The sequence below is a fragment of the Lepisosteus oculatus genome, unplaced genomic scaffold (assembly GCF_040954835.1).
Source record: "Lepisosteus oculatus isolate fLepOcu1 unplaced genomic scaffold, fLepOcu1.hap2 HAP2_SCAFFOLD_74, whole genome shotgun sequence".
NCBI classification, from domain to species: Eukaryota; Metazoa; Chordata; class Actinopteri; order Semionotiformes; family Lepisosteidae; genus Lepisosteus; species Lepisosteus oculatus.
In genome coordinates, this window is record NW_027168298.1 from 774769 (window position 1) to 800094 (window position 25326).

The window sequence follows — 25326 nt, forward strand, 5'->3', positions numbered from 1 at the left end:
GAACGTCCGGAAGGAGTAGTGGAACTAGCTTGAGATGCTTCTCCGGACCCCTAACTAAAAGCCAGCGAGAACCAGCAGCGGCGTCCACTCCTGTCGAACCGGGATCCTTCCGCAGCCACGCAGCTCGTGGTGTCCTAACCTTCCTGTATCTGATTTTGGACCAAGCACATCAGGGGAGAGCGCGAACGCAGTCCCCCACTACCAGAAATTATGCAGTCGAGATTCCCACATTTGGGGAATTCGCAGGGGTCAGCACAGCCGGAGTGCAATGGCCGAGCCTCGCCCTGGGTGAACCTCCTTCTTGATCAAGGTATCTCCCCTGCCAGGTAAGTATGAGTTAAACAGGCCCCTGCAAGCGGCCCGCACCCACAGCACAAATCGCGCAGCCTAGGCCACCTCCTCGCCCCGCACGCCACCGCCTCCTGCTGGGCCCACTCTTTCACACACTCACACGCCACACTAACACTCAAAAGTGTGGGCAAAACGAGAAAACGAGCGCGCCGTTTCCTACACATCTGCAGTCGCCGTTGCGCATTCGCAGCATGTCCCGGGATGCAATTCGGCCTCATTTGCATAACTCCAGACCGGCAGATCGCCACGCAAGCTCGCGACGTGCGCCTGCCACACACCGAACAAACCTTTTCAGCAATTTCCAAAAAACGGGCCTGCTCGCCTGCCCACAAGGCTCCGTCTCTTACCTGCTCTCCAGAGCCTGCTGCCTTCTGTGCTTTTCTCTCGGCACCGCTGCAGTGCACACAACTCCTGCAGCGGGAGGGGGGGAGAAAGTTCCCGCGCTCCGCCGCAGGGAAGGCTCGCTCCGTGCGCACACGTCCTTTCGATGCCAGTCCAACAAGTGCTCCGCATTAGCTGCGTCGGGGCTCCGGCGTGTCGCACCTCACCTCACCTCGCACTGCCCCCTCCTTGAATGTCTGCCGCTGGGCATGCCCCGCTCTCCTCCGCCTTATCTTATCGCGTGTGAGCACCGACAATGGCCACAATGCCGGGGAATGGCACCTGTAAAGTGTTAATTGGGGCACAGGAACAGCCCGTCTCGTCTCGGGGGGGCCGGCTTCAGAGACAATACAGCAAACACAGCGGGGCGGGGGAAGAAGACGACACCACACATGCGGGTACATTCAGCTCCGGCGGGAACGAGACATTTGTCGGTCTTTTCAAGTGCCGAGAGCCGAGCAATCCTTCACTTGTATCGTTTCTCCCCGGTGACTAGATCTGGCCCTGCGACTCTCGACTGGGCTCACCCCCGGGGCAGCCCAGCAGGTGTGAGCCTGGCCGGCACCCGGATGGGAGATTCCACCCCGGAAAAGCTCCGGTTGCTGCTGCTCCTGCAAGAGGTGTGACTGGGACCAGTAGGGAGCGCTCACCCTGCGGGCTGTGTGGCTCTCTTACGCCCCAGCCTCCTGATGGCGACACTCTGCTGCACAAACAGGCGCCGTCCTTCGGGGGAGGCGTCAAACCGAGGTCCCGACCCTCCTTGGCCATTAGGAAACCCCAGGGCGTCTCTCAAAAAGAGACGCCGTGGGTGTCCCTCTGGTGTTAGTGCTCCCCTTTACCCATCAGTCGGGGTCTCCTCCTAATCCCCGTCTCACCTGTAACAATCAATGACGAGGCCCCCCTGTCCGTGAGATTTAGTACTCGCGCAAGAGACCGGGGGCAGAGCGCGAACACGGTCCCCCGCCCCCCACAAAGTGCGCGCTCCGGGTTCCCTCTCGGGGCCCTGCAACACAGCGGAAGGGCAGCGAGAAGGAGCCTCTTGCTCTGACGCCGCAAGGCCACAAGAGGGCGGAGGCGCCGTGCGCCCGGCCGACGTGTTGGACCGGTGCGCTTTACGTGCTGAAATAAACACGCGAAAGCCCCGAAATGTTTCCAGAGTGCTGTGCACTGGAGGTTTTTGTCTGGTGAAGACTTGCCTGGTGCTCCTCCGTGCAGATTGTTTGTCCTCCTCCAGTGCGGGACGAGCCAACACAAGGGAGCGCATTCGCCAACATCCAGGCACGCAATGCGATTTGGAAAGCAGCTCCTTTCCAAAGAGTGGCACACGAACGATCCTTCAGTCCCGCTCGGGGAGCACGGAACCCCCGCCACACACAGCTTCAAGTAGCGAGTCAGGCGCCGGGGCTTTTGCTTACGGCCACACCACCCTGAACACGCCCGATCTCGTCTGATCTCGGAAGCTAAGCAGCGTCGGGCCTGGTTAGTACTTGGATGGGAGACTGCCTGGGAATACCAGGTGCTGTAAGCTTTTGCTCTCCCGGCCAGCAGGGGTCGCCGTTGGTGCCGTAGGCTTTGGGAGGAAAACCTGCAGGATGGAAAGGTGATCTATAGCCTCATCTCTAGAGATGTTTTGTTGCTGTGGCATGTGTGTGACCCATATTCCAAAAAAAAAACCCGTCTGTAAAACGAATATCGAAGCTGCCTCTAAATCTGCAAATGAAGATGAGTCGATAAACCACTCGTTTTTCGTATAACTAGACATATATTCATTTGTTACCGATTTCATTCATTGAGCACGGATACAATAGAGGTACAGCCATTCACTGTTTGACATGTCTGCAGTGGTACAGAACCGAGCAATCAGAAAACGGGTGAAACTGTCTTTAGACTCAGCATACAGTACCGAGGCCCCCCATGACCAAATAAAGGCTAACCTGGATAATCAGCCTAAAGAACGCAGACTACAGCAAAACGACTGACTTTGAAAAGGGAATGAACGTCCGGAAGGAGTAGTGGAACTAGCTTGAGATGCTTCTCCGGACCCCTAACTAAAAGCCAGCGAGAACCAGCAGCGGCGTCCACTCCTGTCGAACCAGGATCCTTCCGCAGCCACGCAGCTCGTGGTGTCCTAACCTTCCTGTATCTGATTTTGGACCAAGCACATCAGGGGAGAGCGCGAACGCAGTCCCCCACTACCAGAAATTATGCAGTCGAGATTCCCACATTTGGGGAATTCGCAGGGGTCAGCACAGCCGGAGTGCAATGGCCGAGCCTCGCCCTGGGTGAACCGATTTCGATTTTTAAGAACTTTATTTTCTTTTCACAAAAAAATACAGGACATCACAAATCAGAAAGCTTTACATTCATATACATACTTAAAACAGTATATATGATCACATCTCATTACATTTTGACATGGTAACAGTTACATAGCAACAATTTTCTTTTTTTCTGGTGCAAATCACATTCTTTACTTAAACTTGATAATGTTTTTCACAGTTTCTTGAGATATTGACCTATGCTCTCTATTTCCCACAGATTTTCTGCTTCCTCCCTCCCTTCTCTCCACAGATCTCTGAGGTAATAGTTCTCTCGGGTGATGAACAGGGCCAGGCTACCTGCTGCCTTGACTGGGATCTCGATGCCTTTGAACAGCCCCATGTTCCTCACTCTCCACAGGGCAACTTTCCCACTGTTCACCACGGCCCAGATCCTGTCAAACACGTCAGGAGGAAGTTTGACAGGAGAGATGCCGTATATGACGAAAGCAGCGGTCAGGGTAAATTGGGGCGAGAGAGCCAGCAACCAATCTTCAAACTGTGCCCAGAAGGCCTTAGCAAAAAAGCAGGACCACAGGAGATGGGATACAGTCTCCTCCTCGCCGCAGCCCACCCTAACGCAGCGAGGGCTGGGGGTGAGGCCCCTACGGTACAAGAAAGTTCGTACCGGTAAGCACTGGTGGACGACACTCCAGGCTAAATCTCTGTGAATGTTGCACAGAAACTTAGAGGATGTGTGTTTCCACACCTTCCTTGTTTGGGCTGATGTTAAAATGCCCACATGGGTCTGCCTATTGTTCTGGGGTGCAACGAAATCTTCCAGTTTTTGGACGCTGACATCTCGGAGGGGAATATGGCCAATTGGGTGAGATCTTAGAAAACTTTTAACTGTCCCATAAATTGCAGGGCATGTGTCAGAGAGTGGGACGTCCAGCTTGGGTCTGACACCCCACACTCTGAACACCTCCCTACCTACCCAGAGCCTGGAAAAATAAGTCCAGGTACGCGCTGCAGGTGCTGTTGCAAAGCCTCTCAGCACAGAGGCCAGGAAAATGCACAGCAGCTTCGTAGCAATATCTGGGACAGACTTCCCCCCTGAGGGTAGCGGCCTGTACATTATTTCCCTTCTGAGTCTTTCCTGCTTCCCACCCCATAGAAATTGAAACATCAATCTCCTCAGCACCGCCGCAACACGGTGTGGGATTGGGAAGGTAGAAGCCAGAAAAATCAAGACAGGCAAGAGCTCGGCTTTGATGACCAGCACCTTCCCTGTCATGGTGAGGTCTCGGTCCTTCCATTGCATCAGTTTTTTGTTTAAGATTGGCAATTTGTTCTGCCAATTTACTGTTCCCATCTCTTCTCCAAAATACACCCCCAGGACCTTAATTCTCTTCTCTTGCAGCCTGAGATCATGTCCTTCTTTTGGCTCCCTCCAGTTCTGATAAAAAATCTCACTCTTAGATTTGTTAATTTTTGCGGAGGAAGCCAAAGAGAAACGATCACAGCACTGCAGAGCTCTGCTAATTGAGGCATTGTCAGAGAGGAGCAGGGTGACGTCATCCATGTATAGAGATGTCTTTACCTCTCCTCCCCCACTTCCAGGCACTGGTATCCCATTAATGGCCTGATCCTGGCGCAAGGCACAGGCTAAGGGCTCCATAGCCAAAACGCATAACAAGGGGGATAATGGGCAGCCCTGCCTCACCCCTGAACAGACTTCAAAGGGGCGTGATCTATTGCCATTAACCATGACTCTGCTGTTGCTACCTGTGTACAGCAGGTTAATCCACTTTCTCATGATGGGGCCAAACTTCATGTGCTCAAGTCCCGATGTTAAGTACTGCCGGTTTAGGCGGTCAAAGGTCTTTTCTAGGTCTACACCTAAAATGCAAAGAGGGAGGGAGCGATCCTCAGAGTACAGACAGACATCCCTCAACAAGGCCAGGTTGTCGCTCATCAGGCGTCCTGCTATCCCACAAGTCTGTTCTTTCCCTACCAGTGAGGCCACTACATTTTGTAGGTGCAGGAAAAGGGCTTTGGACAGGATCTTAGTGTCCACGCCTAACAGGCTGAGGGGTCTCCAGTTCTTTATGTCATTTTTTGCTCCTTTCTTAAACAAGAGAGAGATAGTGCCTTCTCTTAAGGAGTCAGGCAGCAATTCTGTCTTATATCTTTCCTCGAATAGGACCAGTAGCGGATCCTGAAGCAGATCCCAAAAGGTGCAATAAAATTCTTTAGGGAGCCCGTCAGCACCTGGAGTTTTCCCCTTCTGTAAGCTCTCCATAGCCTGTCTCAGCTCTTCTACTGTCAAATCCCTCTCAAGTACTTCCCTATCTTCTTCACTCAAAACGTTTTCTAGCTTTGAGGTAAAAAAATGAATTTCTTCATCCTTTACCTCTGTAGAGCTGTACAGTCTTGAGTAGAAGGCCTTGGTGCAGGAGAGGATAGCACTCGGCTCTGTTCTCTCTCGTCCCTCCTCATCAACTACACTTTCCATGACAGACTTGGAGCCTACCACTTTCCTGAAAAAGAAGCAAGTACACTTCTCATTTTCTTCCAAGAACTGCACTCTGCCTCTTAACAGCACTCCTCGACTACTTTCTTCGGCTATGCTCCGGATGTCCTATTTTAAAAGGGTGATATCCTCGAGCACATCGAAGCCACTGTGCAGCATCGTGTAGAGACGCTGCAGCTGCCTCTGTTTCCTGGCTAGCACTCCTCTCCGTCTGGCAGCAGCCTTCCTTCCCTCAGCCATGAAAAAGGTCTTTGTCCTCATCTTCACCTCCTCCCACCACTCTCCTACTGACCCGTACAGACACTGCAAGGACAGCCACTGTGATAGTTTCTCCTTGTACTACCCCCTCGTTCTCTAGCAGCTTTGTGTTGAGTTTCCAGAGGCCTGGGCCAAAGACAGTCCCGCCCTGGAGTTCCACTCTACACCCTAAAGCCTGATGATCTGAGAAGAAGACAGGCTGAAGAGTGACCCCAACAACTTTCACTCTCTCTGAGACAAAGCAATAGTCAATTCTGGAGCTGCTATTCCTCCCTGACCATGTATATCCTGCTGTTGTGGGATATATACATCTATATGTGTCTGAGAGTTTAAAGTCTTGAACTAAGTTTTGCAGGGCCAGTGAGCTGGAATCCAATTTTATCGGAGAGCTAGACTGCCTGTCTGTGTGCTCTAAGATACAATTAAAATCCCCTCCCACTATCACGTCTGTGCTACTTAACAATAGGGGAGAGAGTGCCTTGAGTAGCTCCACCCTTCCTCCCACGTCAGTAGGACAATACACATTGATTAGCCGCAGGTTAACGGTCCCCCATTCCACATCCACACACAGCAACCTGCCATCTATGACCCTCTGAATACTTTTCAATTTGAAAGCCCATCCTTTGAAAAGAATGGCCACGCCAGAGGCTCTGTTGTTATTGTCCCCTGACCAAACAGAAGGCCCTTTATCCCACCTATCTTTAAAGCTTTTATACCTCTCTTGATAGGCTAAAGCACACTCCTGCAACATCAACACATCTCCCTCTCTCTGCTGGAGGTAATCAAAGACACACTGGCATTTAACTCTGTCATTGATACCTCTGGTGTTAAGAGAAATTATGTTTAGAGCCATTTTACATAAGAAAGTGGAACCAGTCTTTACAAAACACATTTCTCTTCGGTCTCACCTGTTACCTTCTCTTTCTTTTTCTTCTTACCAATTTCCTGCCAGCCATCCTCTGAATGAGCCTTCATCAGGGTGGCAGCAGTAAAAGCATTCACGGAGTCCATTTCAAGGAAGGGGGTAGAGGGAGGGGTGGAGGGGTTCCAGCTGTCCCCATCGCCATTCTCTCCTTCCTCCTCGCTCGGGGAGAAAACAGAGTCATTTTTCCTTTTCCTCAAGTCCAGCTCCTGGGAGCACTGAGGGGAAAGGGGTGCAGCCGATGCACCAGTCTCCTCTTCCCCCTCACCCACCAGCTGTTGCAGATCCTCCGTGATGGACTGGATGGAGGAGAGGAGGGCATCTGTAGCACTTGCAGAGTCTGAGAAAAGCAGCTCCGCTGAATCCTGGGTATCGTCGCTGGACCCGCTCCACCGGGGGGCCCCACACTGGCCCTCGTTCTGAGGAGCAGGAGTGGGGGAGGGGTCCTCGCTGTTCTCGGGGGTTTTCAAACCCTCGTGCTTGTCTGGTGCAGTCTGCGGTTGTGGGAGCGTAGTGGATTTCTCTTCCACCGGCCCCGGAGCCACAGCAGGACTGATCCTGGCTGGAGGCTGAGACTCTTTGTCCAACAAGGGTTCTTTGTTTGACTTGTTGTTTGCTTTGGCTTTTCGGGCCGGTTTGGCTGAAACAAGCACTGCCTCATCCTTTCTCATTTTGAGTTTATTGGCGTAGGCGTGAGGGCAGTTCTTAAAAACGTGTCCTTCCGAGCCACATAAAGATTTCCATGAAGAGGAGCATGAATGAGTTCCATACAATTTTTGTGCTTTCCTGCATTCGGGTGGGGCGCAGCTGGGCTGGTCAAAGAGAGAAAACAAAACCGCTCACAATCACTCTTATTACTGCGACTGTGGCCGTCTGCTCTGCGAGTCCTCGGTCTCCGCCTGTCTGATTGGTGCTCTTTTCTTTGGGGGGCGGGAAGTGTCCGGCCGCAAATATGAAGCGTTACAGCAACGACATGCCATGAGACGATTGATAACGATTTCCATAGGATCCACGCGGTTGCCTGGCAACCGTCAGCTTTGCGCAGTGGCAGTATCGTAGCCTGTGAGGTTTAGCCGATGCGCGATTATTGCTAGTTGAAAACTTTTCCCAATACCCCGCTTCCGCCGGTTTGCAATACAATCGGCGAAAGCAATTCTTGACAGTCTCGTCAGAGACTGAGCAAGGTGTTTAAAGACAGATTTTGTCATGGTAACATCATGGTAGAAAGAAACAAGCTTGTTACGTCTCAACAGAAACACTCTTTAGCTCTTTCAGCGTTATGCAGAGAACAGCGTCTGTCGAGATCACTTTTGAGTCAGCGCGAAACGCCGTGTGCTGTCAGTTTGATTTCATATTGCTCGTAGCGGCGCCCGGCTTTTGTCTGTCAAACGTTAGGTTGCCCTTCTTCATGCTGCATCGTCGGCATGAGTGGAGCTTTTTAAACGTCTGTATTTACTGCGCCTCATAAGAAATCGTTTGTCCCCGTTCAAAACAGATTGTGCGATGTCCTGCAGCGTTCGCAAAGCAAACCTTTGACAGTTTGAAAGAGGAATTTATTCTGCTTCCTGTGCGTGCAGTAGTTACAAAGTTGAACGTCTTTATACGATCTGCCGCAGATCTTACAAACGAGCCAGTGGGGCCCGTTCAGCTCGGGGCTCATCGCCTGCGGCTCACGGCTTGCGAGCGTGCCCAATCCGTGCGATAACTTGGAAAACACCCGGCCACACTGTGCCGGAAACGACGCACTCTGGGAAGCCGCTATGCAAAGCGAGGTCCCAAGATCCCCTGCGGCCGGACACTTCCCGCCCCCCAAAGAAAAGAGCGCCAATCAGACGGCCGGAGATCGAGGACTCGCGGAGCAGACGGCCACAATCACCATTACAAGAGCGATTGCGAACGTGCTTGTTTTCTCTCTTTGACCAGCCCAGCTGCCCGCGACCCGAAAGCAGGAAATCACAAAAATTGCAGGGAACTCATTCGTGCTCCTCTCCACGGAAATCTTTAGTAAAAGGCGAAAGAGTTGTACGAGATGAAGAGAAACCAGAGTGCATGGCTGCACAGCTGCAGGAGCCCAGGCCGCCTTCAAGGCCTCTGCCCTGCCGGTCGTGGTTGGCAATACACCTGGCCTTACAAACGAGCCAGTGGGGCCCGTTCAGCTCCGGGCTCATCGCCTGCGGCTCACGGTTTGCGAGCGTGCCCAATCCGTGCGATAACTCGGAAAACACCCGGCCACACTGTGCCGGAAACGACGCACTCTGGGAAGCCGCTATCCAGGCAAGGTCCCAAGATCCCCTGCGGCCGGACACTTGCCGCCCACCAAAGAAAAGAGCGCCAATCAGACGGCCGGAGACCAAGGACTCGCGGAGCAGACGGCCACAATCACCATTACAAGAGCGATTGCGAACGTGCTTGTTTTCTCTCTTTGACCAACCCAGCTGCGCCCCACCCGAAGGCAGAGAAGCACAAAAATTGCATGGAACTCATTCATGCGCCTCTCCACAGAAATCTTTAGTAAAAGGCGAAAGATTCGCATGAGATGAAGAGAAACCAGAGTGCGTGGCTGCACAGCTGCAGGAGCCCAGGCCGCCTTCAAAGCCTCTGCGCTGCCGGTCATGGTTGGCAATGCACCTGGCCTTACAAACTAGCCAGTGGGGCCCGTTCAGCTCCGGGCTCATCGCCTGCGGCTCTCAGCTTGCGGCCGTGCCCAATCCGTGCGATAAGTCGGAAAACACCCAGCCACACTGTGCCGGAAACGACGCACTCTGGGAAGCCGCTATGAAAAGCGAGGTCCCAAGATCCCCTGCGGCCGGACACTTCCCGCCCCCCAGAGAAAAGAGCGCCAATCAGACGGCCGGAGACCGAGGACTCGCGGAGCAGACGGCCACAATCACCATTACAAGAGCGATTGCGAACGTGCTTGTTTTCTCTCTTTGACCAGCCCAGCTGCCCGCCACCCGAAAGCAGGGAAGCACAAAAACTGCAGGGAACTCATTCGTGCTCCTCTCCATGGAAATTTTTAGTAAAAGGCGAAAGATTTGTACGAGATGAAGAGAAACCAGAGTGCGTGGCTGCACAGCTGCAGGAGCCCAGGCCGCCTTCAAGGCCTCTGCCCTGCCGGTCGTGGTTGGCAATACACCTGGCCTTACAAACGAGCCAGTGGGGCCCGTTCAGCTCCGGGCTCATCGCCTGCGGCTCACGGCTTGCGAGCATGCCCAATCCGTGCGAAAACTCGGAAAACACCCGGCCACACTGTGCCGGAAACGACGCACTCTGGGAAGCCGCTATGCAAAGCGAGGTCCCAAGATCCCCTGCGGCCGGACACTTCCCGCCCCCCAAAGAAAAGAGCGCCAATCAGACGGCCGGAGACCGAGGACTCGCCGAGCAGACGGCCACAATCGCCATAACAAGACCGATTGCGAGCGTTTTTGTTTTCTCTCTTTGACCAGCCCAGCTGCGCCCCACCCGAAAGCAGAGAAGCACAAATATTGCATGGAACTCATTCATGCTTCTCTCCGCGGGAATCTTTAGTAAAAGGCGAAAGATTTGTACGAAATGAAGAGAAACCAGAGTGCGTGGCTGCACAGCTGCAGGAGCCCAGTCCGCCTTCAAAGCCTCTGCGCTGCCGGTCGTGGTTTGCAATGCACCTGGCCTTACAAACGAGCCAGTGGGGCCCGTTCAGCTCCGGGCTCATCGCCTGCGGCTCACGGCTTGCGAGCGTGCCCAATCCGTGCGATAACTCGGAAAACACCCGGCCACACTGTGCCGGAAACGACGCACTCTGGGAAGCCGCTATGCAAAGCGAGGTCCCAAGATCCCCTGCGGCCGGACACTTCCCACCCCCCAAAGAAAAGAGCGCCAATCAGACGGCCGGAGACCGAGGACTCGCGGAGCAGACTGCCACAATCGCCATAACAAGACCGATTGCGAGCGTTTTTGTTTTCTCTCTTTGACCAGCCAGGCTGCGCCCCACCCGAAGGCAGGGAAGCACAAAAATTGCATGGAACTCATTCATGCTCCTCTCCACGGAAATCTTTAGTAAAAGGCGAAAGATTTGTACGAGATGAAGAGAAACCAGAGTGCGTGGCTGCACAGCTGCAGGAGCCCAGGCCGCCTTCAAAGCCTCTGCGCTGCCGGTCATGGTTGGCAATACACCTGGCCTTACAAACGAGCCAGTGGGGCCCGTTCAGCTCCGGGCTCATCGCCTGCGGCTCTCAGCTTGCGGCCGTTCCCAATCCGTGCGATAAGTCGGAAAACACCCAGCCACACTGTGCCGGAAACGACGCACTCTGGGAAGCCGCTATGCAAAGCGAGGTCCCAAGATCCCCTGCGGCCGGACACTTCCCGCCCCCCAAAGAAAAGAGCGCCAATCAGACAGCCGGAGACCGAGGACTCGCGGAGCAGACGGCCACAATTGCCATAACAAGAGTGATTGCGAACGTTTTTGTTTTCTCTCTTTGACCAGCCAGGCTGCGCCCCACCCGAAGGCAGGGAAGCACAAAAATTGCATGGAACTTATTCATGCTCCTCTCCACGGAAATCTTTAATAAAAGGTGAAAGATTTGTACGAGATGAAGAGAAACCAGAGTGCGTGGCTGCACAGCTGCAGGAGCCCAGACCGCCTTCAAAGCCTCTGCGCTGCCGGTCGTGGTTGGCAATGCACCTGGCCTTACAAACTAGCCAGTGGGGCCCGTTCAGCCCCGGGCTCATCGCCTGCGGCTCTCGGCTTGTGGGCGTGCCCAATCCGTGCGATAACTCGGAAAACACCCGGCCACACTGTGTCGGAAACAACGCACTGTAAGGCACCTTGAAGCGTGCACCCCCAACATTCTTCTTTGCACATCTGTGAAAGGTAAACTCTTGAGCAAACTCTGAACCAGCTCTAAGGAAACTAATCCGATTAGACGTTACTTTGACTCATCCTTTAAGGGACCCTTGATAATTGGAGAAATCAATGATTTCGAATGAATTCTGTATGCGTCAAAAGACAGCTATACACAGAAAACATGCAGGACACTGCTCATGATGTTTCCCGAGCCGAAACACAGTGCGTTTTTCCAAGCCATCTGACAAAGCCCGCCCACTGAAAACTGCAGCAGATCGTGTAAAGACGTTCAACTTTGTAACTACTGCACGCACAGGAAGCAGAATAAATTCCTCTTTTCAAACTGTCAAAGGTTTGCTTTGCGAACGCTGCAGGACATCGCAAAATCTCTTTTGAACGGGGACAAACGATTTCTTATGGGGCGCAGTAAGTACAGACGTTTAAAAAGCTCCACTCATGCCGACGATGCAGCATGAAGAAGCGCAACCTAACGTTTGACAGACAAAAGCCGGGCGCCGCTACGAGCAATATGAAATCAAACTGACAGCACACGGCGTTTCGCGCTGACTCAAAAGTGATCTCGACAGACGCTGTTCTCTGCATAACACTGAAAGAGCTAAAGAGCGTTTCTGTTGAGACGTAACCCAGTGGGCAAAAGACGTATAATATACGTCTATTAAACGCATACCTCAGACGTCTAAATGTGGTCTGCAATTCGTCTAGAATGAAATTCTAATATACGTCTATTGTTATACGTCAATTATACGTCTATGATTAGATGTTCATTATACGTAAATGGTTGGAGTTCTATTATACGGATAAATTTAGAGGACTATTATACATATATGGTAGGAGTTCCGGATAATTTTAGAGGACTATTCTACGTATATGGTTGGAGGTCTATTATACGGATAACTTTAGAGGTCTATTATACGTATATGGGTAGAGGTCTATTATACGGATAACTTTAGAGGTCTATTATATGTATATGGTTAGAGGTCTATTATACGGATAACTTTAGAGGTCTATTATACGTATATGGGTAGAGGTCTATTATACATCAAAGTTAGGTTTTACAGGTGTAGAAACTAGTAAATCAACCCAATGATTTGGTTTAGAAATTTATTGTGAAAATACACATTCACACCTGAAAAATATGTATTTCAAATTATACATTGTATACAATCAATCAACAATCAACATATGGGCAATAATCATAAAAAACACAACTAGTCTTAAACTTCAGCTACAAATTCTGGTAATATGGCAATATACAGTATAGTAACGGCAAACACAAACTAATTACATTAACACACTAACTCAAAACCACATTTTGATTCAAATATACATTTTAAAATGTACAACTTCTATATTTCCAAGAAAAAAAATATTACAATGGAAGTTAAGACGATTTTTGTCCACTATTTGCAAACCCTGTGTAATTGTCCTAACAGTTAGAACCAAAAACCTAGTATTTTCAGTGTCCAGATCTCCTGGCCCCCTGCCTTGCATATGCATTCTTCAAGTAACACATTGCGTGCTCCTTTATTTCTTTTTCTGCTGATTTAGGGCGGGACTTCAGCACCGCAGCTAGGAGAAAATTATATAATATTACTTCCCAAATTAATGATGATTAATATCTTCTTTAGTATAATCTAAAAAATGAACGGTTTACTAAGCTCAAAGCTGAAATAAATGTATAAAATTTGGCTTGCATCATAGAAGTTGAGCAATAAAGTCTGTCCTAATTAAAGAGTACCCAAAGTTTGAAAGTACAACATAGAATAAGAATAGAGAAACGGCAAAACGATTTAGTGTCATCTTCCCCATTCACACCATTCCCCATTTCGAATGAATTCTGTATGCGTTAAAAGACAGCTATACACAGAAAACATGCAGGACACTGCTCACAATGTTTGCCGAGCCGAAACACAGTGCGTTTTTCCAAGCCATTTGACAACGCCCGCCCACTGAAAACTGCAGCAGATCGTGTAAAGACGTTCAACTTTGTAACTACTGCACGCACAGGAAGCAGAATAAATTCCTCTTTTCAAACTGTCAAAGGTTTGCTTTGCGAACGCTGCAGGACATCGCACAACCTCTTTTGAATGGGGACAAACGATTTCTTATGGGGCGCAGTAAGTACAGACGTTTAAAAAGCTCCACTATTTTTATGTGCCATTTTTTGCTTATTCACTTACTATTTTAATCAAAATAATATTAAGAAAGATCTGTATGTATTCAGATAGTATTATTATTGTTCATACTTACTCGTCAAAAGAGGATTGCTGAGATATTTGCGGATATACTTCTACGTTTGAAAAACGTGTCCAAAATGGTGACCAACGAATACTAGCAATGCATTGTGGTATATAACCGGAAAATATGCTGGGTTCGATATTTTCTCAACGTATGCGTTTATTAATGTTGTCGATATTATGGTTGAAATTTAACATTGATAATACATCGCGGCTATGTGCCCCCTGCTATGAGCTGATGTGCAATTTTAACGCATGCAGTTAGTAAGGATCGGTCACTGTTGTATGGTATTATATACAGTATAATGACATTATGGAATAGGATGGGGACAGGCCTGGCATCACGGGGGGAGGGAGGAATGTCGCCCCTTCAGTTTTGGGCAAAAAGATGTACCTAACTTACCTAGGAGTATACGGCACTCTGCACAGTGTACGAAGTAATTTTCGCAGTAATTAATTTATTATATTTACTATATTTATTATACACGTGTAAATTAATTACTGCGAAAATAATTTACTTCGTACACTGTGCAGAGTGCCGTATACTCCTAGTTGCGGCACACACGATACATACAGTAAAAAGCCTCAGGCACTGTGTTAGATGTGTTTTCGACGTTATATATGCGTTTATTAATGTCGTCGATTTTACGGTTGCAATTCGACTTTGATTATACGTCGAGGCGACGTATATATACGTATAGCCGTATTTTCGCCGTGAATATACGTATATTCGACGAATCAGTGCCCACTGGGTAAACTCTTCAGCAAACTCTGAACCAGCTCTAAGGAAACTAATCCGATTAGACGTTACTTTGACTCATCTTTTTACGCTAGGGTTAGGGTTAGCATTCCCACGCTACTTAGACACTTTGTTTACGCTCAGTGCTTGATTTTGGGAACTTCAGGACGAGTGGGAATTTTCTCCTATCTGTCAATTCTGTTTTGTTTTGGAGACTCTTGGCTGCCTATGTTGTACAGTGCAGCGTGAAGGAAACATTTTCCAAAACTGTGTCAGCTCAAAAGTTGTAAGAAAACCTCTCCAGCTGCTTTAACTCTCTTCATTTTTGTCATTTAATGTGACACTCGATGTATAACTGGAGCCTCACATATGCAAATGGTGAGGCTCCAGTTCGACACCCAGTTCAATACCACTTTACAGTAAATGACAAAAGCATGGCAGACTGTGCCGGACCGGCAGATTACTTCCGCTTATTTTTACCATATTAAACAATGGAAATCCAACCACTTGCATTTGTGACACTTGATTTTGGCTGCACCTAAGACACTCTTAAATCTTCAAACACATTTCTCTTCTCCCGCAACACTCTTGTCTGTCGGCGCTATGTGGCAGCGTTGCATGACAACCCATCTCACCACGGAAAGGAACCTAACAGCTTTGGTAAGAGAGGAGAAAAGGACCTGGCCCGTACGCGGCTCAAACCCACAACCTTGGCGTTACTAGCACCACCATCTAACCAACTGAGCTAACCGACCTCACAACAGTGGTCCTCTCTGTGCTGCAAAAAATCAAGCTCAGGGAATTTCTTTTGTCCTTTGAATAGAAAGCCGTGTAATTCAGTGTACGGGCTTTCTCGTGCAGTTTCATAGTTCTTGTAACCCAAATCCTACACTGGCCTGAAGTGCCCCCCCATTTCACAGCATTTTTCAGCTGATTTAAAATGTACCTAAAGGAGAAGCATTATTGAAGACCATCAATTACCAAGAGCTTTTGTCAAAGGTTTTGGTGGTCATTTTTAATGACCACAGAGCACTATGACCTCGGTTTTACATCTCATCCAAAAGACAGCGCCCTTTTTCCAACACAGCTTCTCCGTCACTATATTGGGACATTGGGACCCGTACAGACCTCAGAGTGAGCGCCCATTAACACCACTTCCAGCTGGAAGCTTTGTTTTTCCCTGTAGCTCACCCTCATCCTGGTACTGACCTGGCTCACACCTGCTTAGCTTCAGTGGGTTTTCAGTTGCGAGTTGCAAAAGTTGGGATACAAGTGTAGCGGCAATGCTTGTTAATAAGACAGAATTAAGCGTTGGTATGCTGTCCTAAATGAAGCCCCATCTCACCCCCCATCTCTGTGGTGCAGCCACAGAGAAAGTATTCATGCAGACTGATTTAAGTTGTTTTCTTTTGATAGGGAACAGCTCCCAGACAGGGATGCACTTAGCTAAGCCTGGCTATCATGATCAATGGTCATCCATTGGCGCCTATCTGTCTAGGGAGTGCTGAATGGACATCTGGACTGCATTCTTAAGTGTCAAGAGTAAGTGACTTATATCTCACCTTGACCAACCAATCAGGGACTGGCAGGGCGTGGTAATACCACGTGGGTCTCCAATGCCCGCCAAACTCTCAACCAATCAGCACACATCTGTGTCTTGGTCAAAAAGGGAGCGCAAGCTCAGATCGGGGCTCTCCTTGGCCATTTTCGCGCATCCTCAGAGACAATCACGTGACAACTGCTGTTGTCTGCATAGGGACTTGGACTTTGTTCTAAGCGCGAGGCCAAGCATCCCGTACGTACTCAGAATTCTACTAACGTGAATGCTCCGTTTGATCAACGGCAGCCTACAGTTGGACCCTCGTCGACAACCTGAATAGCTTATTCAGAAGCAGCGCTGGACCGGGAACGAACCAGTTTCTTCCCAGGCAAAAGAGTGACTTGTGAGGACTCGCGGTCACACTCTGTGCATAGAGACTTTCTACTAGCCAGCCGGACTGCTGGTAGATCCCCTCGGAGCAACGACTGCCCTGCGCGCCGCAGTCAGATTCCTCCGCCCGTCCTACTCCGAGCTGCACCTTGACTGGTTGGCTGGTACCCAGAGGACGCCGACACAACGCCCATTGGACAACCGCTGGAACAGAGGCTGCAACAGAGCTTGTCAGCTGGTTTGGTGTTCGTGCCGGGAAATTCCAAATCCATACACAGTGGATAAGTTAACCCCATGTTCTACATTGCGTCTCGAGAATTCAATTGTACCTCAACACAAGTTGTTATCAATTTAATTCATGAGTAATGTATTTACTTCCGAGTTTAGAGTAACAATGGGTAATAACACTGATTAGCGATTTGGTAACCGAACGATATATATTGACATATATTCTCTGTTGTGTATCTCTTTGTGTTTGCATCTCTTCGAGATTATATATCTTGTATATTGATAACCCTCACAGTAAGGTCTGCCGCTCGTATCCAGGCAGACTAGTATATGTTTGGTGCACAATTTATATTAATAAATGTATCTCGTGTATTGAACCCGTGTGTGTGCGTTGTTAGTTGTTCTGGCGATTGATTTTCTAAAAGCCCCAACGAACAACCTCGTGATTACTGCTACAATTAATAAGTGTCTCAGTAAACCCATCAAACCACTACATTTAATGGCGTCCCTGGGTGGGCGAGTTTAGAATGAAATGAGACTCAATCGCACAGAATAACTGATGTTGCTGTGAGTTCAAGTTCAGCACAGCACCGTGGCTTTTATACGCGAATACCGGGTGTGCTGATAACTGCGTAAAGAAATCCCCCTGTTTTCTAGCGTTTAGTGTAACGTGTGCTGATTGGAAATCCATCTGCTCGGGTGTTTAGATTCCATACTGTATTTTGGTAAAAGGAAAAAAAGTAATACTCTTAAAGTTTCTCTGACGTAATGACAATGGCTGCTAAAATGTCTGAAGTGGAGTCGCTTATAAGTACTATTTCTAGCGACGACAATCCTGGTTACTGGAGCGGTATCGAAAAGTTGAACTTTGATGATATTGAGAAGCTGCAAGTAGATTTAGTAGCTAAGGTAGCGAACCAGCTTAACACAGGAGGGTCTGTGAACGCAGTTCAGGTCCTATCTAGTTTCGCCTTAAATCTAGCTAAACAGCTGGAACTGTCTTTGTCCGAGCTGACAAAGTTTCAAACGCTTCAGGGAAAGCTAGAAAGATATAAGGCGGAGCGAGTTGAGTTGTTGGATATAATCAGAGAAAAGAGAGTGAAAAGTGAGGAAAGTGAAGACAGACTCAGGGAAGTTTTAGGTAAATTAGATGACCTGTCTGCTAGAGAAACTGCGGCTGAGGTAGCTAGGAGAGACCTAGAAGCGAGCTTGAAAGAAAAAGAAAAAGAAATTGAGAGTTTAAATGAGCTCAGCCAGGAAAGGCAAAAGGAGTTAGATGCTGCCGTACTGGAAGCAAAACAGGCTAGATCCCACTTACATGCCAGCCCACCTAGCAGCCCGGAGCGCTCACCCAGGAGGTTTCTCCCGGCCAGGGTCTGTGGTCGGATCGGCATGGGGGAGATCGCCGAGTCCTGCGCGAGACGCAAGGGCGATTCAATTCAGGCATAGACCCCCTGCTCCTGATCACGGCCGTCTCCCTGCCCACGGAGAAACTGTAAAAATTAACCTCCACTCCCTGAGGCAGTTAGCCAAAGATGTAGAAAGGTTTGACCCGACAGTGTCAGGGAATAATGTGGAGACCTACATTGATGAGCTGAGATATACTTTGCAGTTTATGCCCGAAGCGTCCGAACAGGAAAAGGCTATGTTAGTAAGGAAAACTACCAGCCGAGCGGTCCACGAGTGGATGTCTAGACAAGGACCTGAGGTCTGTAATAGCTTTGAGGAGCTGTGTCAGGCAATGATCGGAGAATTTTCGGCTTTTATAGATCCCATATCTGCCGTGGCCACAGCGCACCATATTAAGCACGAAAAAGCTGAAGCCCCTCGCGACTATTACCCCTATTATATAATATTTTACTATTATATAACTTGTAAAATATTACCCCCGGTCCATTCTCTTCCAAAAGTGAGAAACACCTGTTTTCTACATTTTGTCTGTTTTAAAACCATATCTCTTTAAACCAAACCAAGAGTTTGTCTTTTGCACTGATATTCTGATTCATTTCAATTTCAAAGAAAAAAAAAACATTATCTTCCAAAGCATCATAAAATTGTCCATTCTTCCAGACTCTACTTCTCTCTTGTAGTAGTACAGCAGACCTTTCCAGGTGAGCAGATCACAGAGTCCGAAATATGCTTCCTCCATCAAGCAAAGTACCTGAACATGACTCGGTCTTCATAAAAGCGCCCCTGTAATAAAGAAATTAAATCCAAAATCAAGAGGGCAGTTGCCTACTGAAGTTCAAGAAGTCATCAATTTTAACCTAGCAACACATTAAAGGCTGCATCTATACAAGTACGATTCTAGAAATGCTCACCAGATTACGTTTTAAGAAAGAACTGCGCCTCAGGTTCCGCCGAGATCTTAACTCGGATGGCAGGATTCAGAGTCCGGAGTGCGGACTGATGGCGCACGGAGGGTCCACATACTGTGGATCCCTCAGTTTTCTTCCGCGTGTTTAAACCGCCAGCGTGTGGCTCTCCTGTCCCCGTGACCTCATTGCTCTGCTCTCGCCTCTGTGCAGCCGAGCCCGACTCATGGTAAAGTGGAAAAAAATATGCCCTCAACGTGGGATTTACTCTGGATCGAGGATAGATGTCACCTTTTTATCGTTGAACAGGATGTATGTGATGTGGCGACTAGGTTCAATTTTGTATCCTTTTAAAAGATTAAGGACTGGGGTGAGCGGGATTTATCACCCTTTCAGCTAAGAACCCGACGTGAGCACCGTTTAAGCTGCATAGACTCGGTCGTTTAACTCTTCTCCATTAGCAGGGTTAAGGTTAAAGAAAAAAAACATTGCTGACTTCTTTTTTTTTTGCCAGCCGCGAGCGCTGATTAGCGAGGTTTGTATTTCATGTTTTGCAAGTTGCATCCATTTTAAGAAAAACAAGTCGTTCAAGACAGGAAATGAATACTTGCATTTAATTAAGTCTAGGCGTATGCGGTTGTCCATAATGACCAGTTCTGTTCGAGAACACAGCACAAAAAAAGGCACCGCTGGGATTCGGACCCAGGATTTCTTGTTTACTAGACAGGCGCTTTAACCAACTAAGCCACGGCGCCCCGGGAGTGCTGTTTTTTTGCAGCCACTTGGACACACCACTCAGACACATCTGCATTCGGTGTGTGCTCCGCCTGCTCGCTGAGCAAGTTGCCACCTTTACATACAATAGCAACATCGACACCAAGAGAAAGGATGACAAATGGCTTTTATCTGGAACTTTTCATGTCCAAGGAGCTCAATGTGCTTTCTGTGTACAACAGGGCCACTGAACTCCACACTGGCCACTGAACCACAGCAGTGGCTTGCTGGCTTGACATCTCCCAAGGAAAATGTTGAAATCGCATGTGGAACAGGAAAAGGACCCTCGAGTACGAGGGAAAAAAAAGAAAAAGATCATCTGGAGCGTGCCAACCCGTGTCTGGACAGCCCAGTTTCATTGACGAGGTGGCCGAGTGGTTAAGGCGATGGACTGCTAATCCATTGTGCTCTGCACGCATGGGTTCGAATCCCATCCTCGGCGCTCTCTATGTCTGACACGTGTGCCTGTTAGATGTTGGCCCTCCTTCTGTTTGCTCCAGTACTAGAGCTGTACATTTTCTAGCGGTGGCTGAACATGGTATAGTAGGCTAACGTCGGTATCGAGCAGTGGCAGTAACAGTATTTACGTGCCGCTGCTGCCAAGTGGCTCTGGGTTGAGACCGCATTTTCACTTACTTGCAGCACAAACGGAGAAAGCGATTTTTGACAGTCTCTCGAGAGACTGCGCTAGGTGTTTAGGGATAGACTTTGTCAGTTCCCCCTGGGATGATGGCCTCTCAAATAGTTTGTGATTCCTCTAGACGTTTATACAGTAGAAGCCTGCTTCGTGGCTTAAATCCAAGCTAAGGAAACGAGTTAGAGGTCTGATGCAGAACTGCACTGTATGTGTGAGGAAAGCTGCCCCCTTCTGTTCCATGTCGACCGAACAGAGGACTGTAAAGGATACGACCAAGAAACTTTAGGATGCTGGTTGGAATCCAGCTCCAAAGAAGCCCCTTTGGGTGTTATGTCATGAAAAAGTAAGAACAGAGAATCTCCCTTTGATCAAAAGCGCAACAGAACTGTTTTCCGTGGAGCAGGTTTCAGACCCGTAGACCTGTTTTATTTGTATGGCGTTCGTAAGCGCGCAAAACAAGGACAATTCCTGCGTCTAACACGAATGTAAATGGTTTTGAAAGTGCAGTGTGGTGCAGCTTGTAAAATCCTTGTCCACATTTGTGGTTTGTTGATGTTTTTTTTCTGTCTGCCAAAGTTGCATTTTGACATCCGGACGGTGAGACTTTATCATTTGAACGTGAAGCCAGCCTTAAACCCTCTGAGGCGTGTCTGTCTGCCGGCATGTATCTTGTGAAAGGTATTTTTTTTTTAACGGAGAGCGACTTTAAAAAGGTTTCCGCAGACACCTCGCACTCCGGAGGAGGAATGCGGCGGCGGCGAGCTCACTGTAGTTGTGGCCGAAGAGTTTAGGCGATGGACTTGAAATCCATTGAGGACTCCCTGCTCAGGTTCGAATCCTGCTGACTACGGCGTCTGCTGCACGTCGCCTTGTGCCTGTGTGGCAAAGGCGAAGTGCCGCTTCTCCTTTCCTGGTACTATAAAAATGCTACATCGCTTGGTCCTGCTTCCATGGAAAGCAGTTCTTCAGGTAATTCTACTCTCTTACCAAAGCTGTTAGGTTCCTTTCCGTGGTGAGATGGGTTGTCATGCAACGCTTCCACATAGTGCCGACAGACAAGTGTGTTGCGGGAGAAGAGAAAAGTGTTAGAAGATTTAAGAGTTTCTTAGGTGGAGCCAAAATCAAGTGTCACAAATGCAAGTGGGAAGATTTCCAATGTTTAATATGGTCAAAATAAGCGGAAGTTATCTGCTGGTCCGGCACAGTTTGCCATGCTTTTGTCATATACTGTAAAGTGGTGTCGAACTGGGTGTCGAACTGGAGCCGCACCATTTGCATATGTGAGGCTCCAGTTATACATCGAGTGTCACATTAAATGACAAAAATGAAGAGAGTTGTAGCAGCTGGAGAGGTTTTCTTACAACTCTTGAGCTGACACAGTTTTGGAAAATGTTTCCTTCACGCTGCACTGTACAACATAGGCAGCCAAGAGTCTCCAAAACAAAACAGAATGGACAGATAGGAGAAAATTCCCACTCGTCCTGAAGTTCCCAAAATCCAGCACTGAGCGTAAACAAAGTGTCTAAGTAGCGTGGGAATGCTAACCCTAACCCTAGCTGGAGTTTGAGCAATCCGGCACTGAGCGTAAGAAGATGAGTCAAAGTAACGTCTAATCGGATTAGTTTCCTTAGAGCTGGTTCAGAGTTTGCTCAAGAGTTTACCTTTCACAGATGCGCAAAGAAGAATGTTGGGGGTGCACGCTTCAAGGTGCCTTACAGCTGTAGGGAGTGATTCGAGACGATTCGTGGCGTGTGCTCGTTCCCATGTACCGTACGCCCCGGGGTGCAGTGCTAGGATGACGTACAATACCACTTGGGCACGTAACGGCGTTATGTGCAGGGTTTTCGTTTGTTCGTTTTGTTTTGCTTTGCTTTGCTTTGTTTTGCTTTCCATCGCGTTGGTAAGAGCGTAAATAAAAATGCGATTCCTGTGTCTACCACTAATGTAAGAGCTATTTCAAGTGCGACGTGGTGCGGCTTTTCAAATGCTTGTGGGCATTTCTCTGTTGTTGATTCTTTTTTTGTGTGTAACAAAGTGGCATTTTCATGTCCGGACGGGGAGACTTTATCATTCCGACATGAAGCCAGCCTTAAACCCTCTGAGGCGTGTCTGTCTGCCGGCACGTATTTTGTCAAAGGTATTATTTTTTTTTAACGGAGAGCGACTTTGAAAAGGTTTCCGCAGCCACGTCGCACTCCGTGTTAGATTAAAGGAGGAATGCGGCGATGGTGAACTCGCTGTAGTCGTGGCCGAGTGGTTAAGGCGATGGACTCGAAATCCGTTGGGGACTCCCCATGCAGGTTCAAATCTTGCCGACTACGGCGTCTGCCGCACGTCTCCTTGTGCCTGCGCGGCAAAGGTGAAGTGCCGCTTCTCCTTCCCTGGTACTATAAAAACACTAAATAGCTTGGCCCCGCTGCCATGGAAATGAGTTCTTCAAATAACCACACATCTTGCGTTCGCACCTCTGGTGTTCTACTTATGCCTTTGAAAACCTAATGAATAAAACTGAAAGAACCGACACAATATGTAGGTGCTCGTAAAGCATGCATTAAAGAACTGTTAACAGCAAGGGTTTCAGTGGGTTAACTGAGGAGAAGGCGTAATCGCTAATTGTTGACTTTTTATTTGGTGTTAGAAACACTCTTACTGTGCATGACGTGCAACAAATTTAGCCACAGAAATTGCATCACGCTTTCATGTATGCTATTGCAGACACCAACGTTGCCTAGATAGAAAACCGAAATAGCCGTGGGTTTGCTTGCTGGTCTGAAGGATCTCTCTTCGAATCTCTATCATTTGTCAATGGAAGTAAAAGGTGCTGCAATCTGATACGTTCAGAATCAAACCCGCAGCTGTTGTTCGACTTTATTTCTTGACTAATTACAACTGAGTGTCGCATGAGCAGTTACGTAAACTTGTCTGATATATTTGAACACAAATGCCTTTCTTCAATTAAAACTAACAGTACATTGTCAGGGACATTCAGTTCTATACAAACAAGAGACAGCACTCTCTTTTCTTTTCCCAGTGTTACTCATATCGGACTTTTTAAACCTAAAAAAAAATCGTTTTTTTTTCTTTCAATTATAACTGAAGTTTAAACAACTAGTGTTAAGTCCTTATTTTTCTGTAGTCAAAAAAAGCAAAAATTAACATTCAGGTCATGAAAAACTCAAAAAAACTCCCCAACCACTAAACTTTACCTCCCACCTGAGCGCCATCTTGAACGCCCCTACCACCAGAGAATGCTCACGATTTCGGAAGCTGTCTCCGGGACGTGCTGATTCCACACATCCTGAATAAATCATGATATTGTTAGTTGCTGTAGCTAGACGTTCAAATGAGTTTCATGGCCAGATGGACTGTTTCCTCCAGCGGTATAGTATTGCAGTGAGACAGCACGATGCCTGCAAGACTATGTCACGCTAAACGCCACAGATTGTGTTTGTCCGTTCGTGTCAGTCGTCCTGCAGCCACGGGAAGTGGGACACAAACATGCTGCAATGCTTTCAAGACGTTAGGATTTGTTTGTGCAACATCCAAGAAGAGTACTTGTGGCTTGAATGTGAACTGTACGTGCCCGCCCCCTTTCCGCTGTAGTGCATGAGTTCCTCCCGGCATGCCCTTCGTCATTGTTCTGTCATCTTGTATTTAAAGGGTTGTATCTCTGCTGCTGAAAATAAGCAACGGTTTTCTGACAACGCCCTTTGTTCCCAACGGAGCCCTTGTCTGTCATGAAATTCTTCAAAACCTCAAGCTAGAAGAAGAAGAAGACGACAAATATGAAGCGTTATAGCAACGACATGCCATGAGACGATCGATAACGATTTCCATAGGATCCCCGCGGTTGCCTGGCAACCGTCAGCTTTGCGCAGTGGCAGTATCGTAGCCTGTGAGGTTTAGCCGAGGCGCGATTATTGCTAGTTGAAAACTTTTCCCAATACCCCGCTTCCGCCGGTTTGCAATACAATCGGCGAAAGCAATTTTTGACAGTCTCGTCAGAGACTGAGCAAGGTGTTTAAAGACAGATTTGGTCACGGTGATATCATGGTAGAAAGAAACGAGCTTGTTACGTGTCAACAGAAACGCTCTTTAGCTCTTTCAGCTTTATGCAGAGAACAGCGTCTGTCGAGATTACTTTTGTGTCAGCGCGAAACGCCGTGTGCTGTCAGTATGATTTCATATTGCTCATAGCGGCGCCTGGCTTTTGTCTGTCAAACGTTAGGTTGCGCTTCTTCATGCTGCATCGTCGGCATGAGTGGAGCATTTTAAACGTCTGTACTTACTGCGCCCCATAAGAAATCGTTTGTCCCCATTCAAAAGAGATTGTGCGATGTCCTGCAGCGTTCGCAAAGCAAACCTTTGACAGTTTGAAAAGAGGAATTTATTCTGCTTCCTGTGCGTGCAGTAGTTACAAAGTTGAACGTCTTTACACGATCTGCTGCAGTTTTCAGTGGGTGGGCTTTGTCAAATGGCTTGGAAAAACGCACTGTGTTTCGGCTCGGGAAACATCATGAGCAGTGTCCTGCATGTTTTCTGTGTATAGCTGTCTTTTAACGCATACAGAATTCATTCGAAATCATTGATTTCTCCAATTAACAAGGGTCCCTTTTTGAACCTGCCAGAAGCATTCTTTCAATGTAACAGATTTACTCCGGGGAAGGGCAGCATGACATTGAGAGTAGCTCAAGCTTTCAGCACCTTTATCTGACTGCATGTATGCAGACACTGCTCAGAATCCCCTGTAAGATTCTCCTTCAATTCCGTTTTGCAGTGCTTTAGCTCTTTCAAAAGGCTTCGCTTTGCTAGTCACAATCCAAGGCTCATGACAGCATTTGAAAACATTCGCAACTGCGTTGGCCGGGATTCAAACCTGGGTTAACTGCTTTGAAGGCAGCTATGCGCAACACTGGC

The 25326-nt window shown here is 48.3% G+C and overlaps 13 non-coding genes across 13 annotated transcripts; 5 read left to right on the plus strand and 8 right to left on the minus strand.

Moving 5' to 3' along the window:
- Nucleotides 1-170: 170 nt before the first annotated feature.
- On the minus strand, nucleotides 171-334 carry LOC138234207 (U1 spliceosomal RNA). Its single transcript, XR_011187903.1, has one exon. It is a non-coding gene; the product is annotated as a U1 spliceosomal RNA (small nuclear RNA).
- A 1807-nt stretch (nucleotides 335-2141) lies between these two features.
- LOC138234159 (5S ribosomal RNA) lies at nucleotides 2142-2260 on the plus strand. Its single transcript, XR_011187855.1, has one exon. It is a non-coding gene; the product is annotated as a 5S ribosomal RNA (ribosomal RNA).
- A 636-nt stretch (nucleotides 2261-2896) lies between these two features.
- Nucleotides 2897-3066, minus strand: LOC138234101 (U1 spliceosomal RNA). Its single transcript, XR_011187796.1, has one exon. It is a non-coding gene; the product is annotated as a U1 spliceosomal RNA (small nuclear RNA).
- Nucleotides 3067-7739: 4673 nt separating this feature from the next.
- Nucleotides 7740-7881, plus strand: LOC138234131 (U4 spliceosomal RNA). Its single transcript, XR_011187827.1, has one exon. It is a non-coding gene; the product is annotated as a U4 spliceosomal RNA (small nuclear RNA).
- Nucleotides 7882-8640: 759 nt separating this feature from the next.
- On the minus strand, nucleotides 8641-8755 carry LOC138234156 (U5 spliceosomal RNA). Its single transcript, XR_011187852.1, has one exon. It is a non-coding gene; the product is annotated as a U5 spliceosomal RNA (small nuclear RNA).
- Nucleotides 8756-9145: 390 nt separating this feature from the next.
- Nucleotides 9146-9262, minus strand: LOC138234175 (U5 spliceosomal RNA). The gene has a single exon (XR_011187871.1). It is a non-coding gene; the product is annotated as a U5 spliceosomal RNA (small nuclear RNA).
- A 393-nt stretch (nucleotides 9263-9655) lies between these two features.
- Nucleotides 9656-9770, minus strand: LOC138234166 (U5 spliceosomal RNA). Its single transcript, XR_011187862.1, has one exon. It is a non-coding gene; the product is annotated as a U5 spliceosomal RNA (small nuclear RNA).
- A 391-nt stretch (nucleotides 9771-10161) lies between these two features.
- LOC138234165 (U5 spliceosomal RNA) lies at nucleotides 10162-10278 on the minus strand. The gene has a single exon (XR_011187861.1). It is a non-coding gene; the product is annotated as a U5 spliceosomal RNA (small nuclear RNA).
- A 391-nt stretch (nucleotides 10279-10669) lies between these two features.
- LOC138234141 (U5 spliceosomal RNA) lies at nucleotides 10670-10786 on the minus strand. Its single transcript, XR_011187837.1, has one exon. It is a non-coding gene; the product is annotated as a U5 spliceosomal RNA (small nuclear RNA).
- Nucleotides 10787-11177: 391 nt separating this feature from the next.
- Nucleotides 11178-11294, minus strand: LOC138234169 (U5 spliceosomal RNA). The gene has a single exon (XR_011187865.1). It is a non-coding gene; the product is annotated as a U5 spliceosomal RNA (small nuclear RNA).
- An 8838-nt stretch (nucleotides 11295-20132) lies between these two features.
- Nucleotides 20133-20214, plus strand: trnas-gcu (transfer RNA serine (anticodon GCU)). Its single transcript has one exon. It is a non-coding gene; the product is annotated as a tRNA-Ser (tRNA).
- Nucleotides 20215-22648: 2434 nt separating this feature from the next.
- trnas-cga (transfer RNA serine (anticodon CGA)) lies at nucleotides 22649-22730 on the plus strand. The gene has a single exon. It is a non-coding gene; the product is annotated as a tRNA-Ser (tRNA).
- A 1545-nt stretch (nucleotides 22731-24275) lies between these two features.
- LOC138234109 (U4 spliceosomal RNA) lies at nucleotides 24276-24417 on the plus strand. Its single transcript, XR_011187804.1, has one exon. It is a non-coding gene; the product is annotated as a U4 spliceosomal RNA (small nuclear RNA).
- The last annotated feature ends 909 nt before the right edge of the window (nucleotides 24418-25326 follow it).